Source organism: Lolium rigidum, chromosome 7, assembly GCF_022539505.1.
Source record: "Lolium rigidum isolate FL_2022 chromosome 7, APGP_CSIRO_Lrig_0.1, whole genome shotgun sequence".
Lineage (NCBI taxonomy): Eukaryota > Viridiplantae > Streptophyta > Magnoliopsida > Poales > Poaceae > Lolium > Lolium rigidum.
Genome location: NC_061514.1, coordinates 12,029,151 through 12,033,545, shown reverse-complemented (window position 1 = coordinate 12,033,545; position 4,395 = coordinate 12,029,151).

The window sequence follows — 4,395 nt, the reverse complement described above, 5'->3', positions numbered from 1 at the left end:
CGTCCTCCTCCTCATCCTCCCCATCCCCCTCCTCGCGCTCTGCCTCCTCTTCCCAGTCCGCCATCATTTCATCGAACGGACTACCGCGGCCTCGAATTGGAGCGGACCCCTGCGGCCAGTGAAGGCAACATCGTCTGCATCGTGGACTTGCTGGCGCTGCTGCTCATCATATGCCGGGGAGAACATGACGTTTGGGTTGAAGCCATCGTGCGCCAGAGCATCCTCGTACCGTAGCGACAAGCGCGATGTCAGGCACCCGGGCGTCGATGCTGCGGCCTCGCCGAATAAACCGGGGGTTGACGGGGACACCACTCTGGGTATGTACGCGCTCGTCGAACAAGTCCATGGACCCGCGGCGGTCACAGTGGCACATATGGCCAGGGCGGCCTTCTGCTGTGCAACCGACACCGTTGTCTTTCTCGCTTACTCCACCACCCACAGGTCCCTCCGCTCCGCCGTCGACAACTTGCGCTGCTAGCAGTCTTCCTGCCAACGTTCTTCGGTCCACGACTCCGGCTCCACCTTCGGCGCCGGTGCCTGATACGTCTCAAACGTATCTATAATTGTAGATGCTCCATGCTTGTTTTACAACAATTTGTATATGTTTTGCTCATACTTCATTGCACTTTTATACATTTTTCGGCACTAACCTATTAACAAGATGCCACAGTGCTAGTTCCTTGTTTTCTGCTATTTTGTATTTCAGAAAAGTTGTACATGAAATATTCTCAGCATTGGACGAAACAAAAGCCGAAGTCAATATGTTTTCGTAACGAAGACAGAGTCCAGAGGGGAGTCGAAGAGGAGCCACAGGGGGGCCAAGCCACCCCTTGGCGCGGTCAGGCCTAGGCCCTCTCCAAGGCATGGCGTGGCCCACCCAGGTGGCCACCGACATCGCCCCTCCGCCTATTTATTCACTATCTTGGGAAAACCCTGAATACCCGAGTTTCCATCCACGAAAAGTTCCGTCGCGGCAGCCATTGCAGAACCCATCTCGGGAGGGTTCTGAAGCTCTTCCCGGCACCCTGCCGGAGGGGGAAATCATCACCGGAGGTATTGATACGTCTCCGACGTATCGATAATTTCTTATGTTCCATGCTACATTATTGATGATATCTACATGTTTATACACATTATATGTCGTATTTATGCATTTTCCGGCACTAACCTATTAACGAGATGCCGAAGAGCCGCTTGTCGTTTTCTGCTGTTTTTGGTTTCAGAAATCCTAGTAACGAAATATTCTCGGAATTGGACGAAATCAACGCCCAGGGTCCTATTTTGCCATGAAGCTTCCAGAAGACCGAGGGAGAGTCGAAGTGGGGCCACGAGGTGGCCAGACACCAGGGCGGCGCGGCCCAGGCCCTGGCCGCGCCGACCTATGGTGTGGGCCCCTCGTGCCGCCTCTTTACCTGCCCTTCCGCCTACTTAAAGCCTCCGTCGCGAAACCCCCAGTACCGAGAGCCACGATACGGAAAACCTCACCGAGACGCAGCCGCCAATCCCATCTCTGGGGATTCTGGAGATCTCCTCCGCACCTCGTCTGAGAGGGGATTCATCTCCCGGAGGACTCTTCACCGCCATGGTCGCCTCCGGAGTGATGAGTGAGTAGTTCACCCCTGGACTATGGGTCCATAGCAGTAGCTAGATGGTTGTCTTCTCCTCATTGTGCTTCATTGTTGGATCTTGTGAGCTGCCTAACATGATCAAGATCATCTATCTGTAATACTATATGTTGTGTTTGTCGGGATCCGATGGATAGAGAATACTATGTTATGTTAATTATCAAGTTATTACCTATGTGTTGTTTATGATCTTGCATGTTCTCCGTTATTAGTAGAGGCTCTGGCCAAGTTTTTGCTCTTAACTCCAAGAGGGAGTATTTATGCTCGATAGTGGGTTCATGCCTCCATTAAATCTGGACAATGACGATGAAAGTTCTAAGGTTGTGGATGTGCTTGTTGCTACTAGGGATAAAACATTGATGCTATGTCTAAGGATGTAGTTATTGATTACATTACGCACCATACTTAATGCAATTGTCCGTTGTTTTGCAACTTAATACCGGAAGGGGTTCGGATGATAACCTCGAAGGTGGACTTTTTAGGCATAGATGCATGCTGGATAGCGGTCTATGTACTTTGTCGTAATGCCCAATTAAATCTCACTATATTTATCATATCATGTATGTGCATTGTTATGCCCTCTCTATTTGTCAATTGCCCGACTGTAATTTGTTCACCCAATATGCTATTTATCTTACGGGAGAGACACCTCTAGTGAACTGTGGACCCAGGTCCATTCTTTACATCTGAAATACAATCTGCTGCTATTGTTCTTTACTGTTCTTGCAAACAATCATCATCCACACTATACATCTAATCCTTTGTTACAGCAAGCCGGTGAGATTGACAACCTCACTCGTTTCGTTGGGGCAAAGTACTTTGGTTGTGTTGTGCAGTTCCACGTTGGCGCCGAAATCTCCGGTGTTGCGCCGCACTACATCCCGCCGCCATCAACCTTCAACGTGCTTCTTGACTCCTACCGGTTCGATTAAACCTTGGTTTCTTATCGAGGGAAACTTGCCGCCGTGCGCATCACACCTTCCTCTTGGGGTTCCCAACGGACGTGTCAACTACACGCATCAAGCAAATTTCTGGCGCCGTTGCCGGGGAGATCAAGACACGCTGCAAGGGGAGTCTCCACTTCCCAATCTCTTTACTTTGTTTTTGTCTTGTTTTATTTTATTTTCCTACTTTGTTTGCTGCATTATATCAAAACACAAAAAAAAAAAATTAGTTGCTAGCTTTATTTTATTTACTGTCTTGCACTCTATATCAAAAACACAAAAAAATTAGTTACTTGCATTTACTTTATCTAGTTTGCTTTATTTACTACTGCTAAAATGGCCACCCTCGAAAATACTAAGTTGTGTGACTTCACAACCACAAATAATAATGATTTCCTATGCACACCTATTGCTCCACCTCGCTACTACAGCAGAATTTTTTGAAATTAAACCTTCTTTCATTGAATCTTGTTATGCGAGAGCAATTTTCTCGGTGTTAGTTCCGATGATGCTTGCTGCCCATCTTAATAATTTTGTTGAACTATGTGAAATGCAAAAGTATAAGGATGTAGATGGTGATATTATTAAATTAAAATTGTTTCCTTTCTCATTAAGAGGAAGAGCTAAAGATTGGTTGCTATCTCTCGCCTAAGAATAGTATTGATTCCTGGACTAAATGCAAGGATGTTTTTATTGGTAGATATTATCCCCCGCTAAAATTATATCTTTGAGAAGTAGCATAATGAATTTTAAACAATTGGATAATGAACATGTTGCTCAAGCTTGGGAAAGAATGAAATCTTTGGTTAAAAATTGCCCAACCCATGGACTCGACTACTTGGATGATCATCCAAACCTTTTATGCAGGATCGAACTTTTCTTCGCGGAACCTATTGGATTCAGCTCGCTGGAGGTACGTTTATGTCCATCACTCTTGGTGAAGCAACAAAGCTCCTTGATAATATGATGATTAATTACTCGAATGGCACACGTGAAAGAGCTCCACAAGGTAAGAAGGTAAATTCCGTTGAAGAATCCTCTTCCTTGAATGATAAGATTGATGCTATTATGTCTATGCTTGTGAATGATAGGACTAATGTTGATCCTAATAATGTTCCTTTAGCTTCATTGGTTGCCCAAGAAGAACATGAAGGAAATATGCCCTAGAGGCAATAATAAAGTGGTTATTATTTATATCTTTATGTTTATGATAAATGTTTATATATCATGCTATAATTGTATTAACCGAAACATTAGTACATGTGTGATATGTAGACAAACAAAGAGTCCCTAGTATGCCTCTTAACTAGCTTGTTGATTAATGGATGATTAGTTTCATAATCATGAACATTGGATGTTATTAATAACAAGGTTATATCATTGTATGAATGATGTAATGGACACACCCAATTAAGCGTAGCATAAGATCTCGTCATTAAGTTATTTGCTATAAGCTTTCGATACATAGTTACCTAGTCCTTATGACCATGAGATCATGTAAATCACTTATACCGGAAAGGTACTTTGATTACACCAAACGCCACCGCGTAAATGGGTGGTTATAAAGGTGGGATTAAGTATCCGGAAAGTATGAGTTGAGGCATATGGATCAACAATGGGATTTGTCCATCCCGATGACGGATAGATATACTCCGGGCCCTCTCGGTGGAATGTCATCTAATGTCTTGCAAGCATATGAATAAGTTCATAAGAGACCACATACCACGAGTACGAGTAAAGAGTACTTGTCGGAGACGAGGATGAACAAGGTATAGAGTGATACCGAAGATCAAACCTCGGACAAGTAAAATATCGCGTGACAAAGG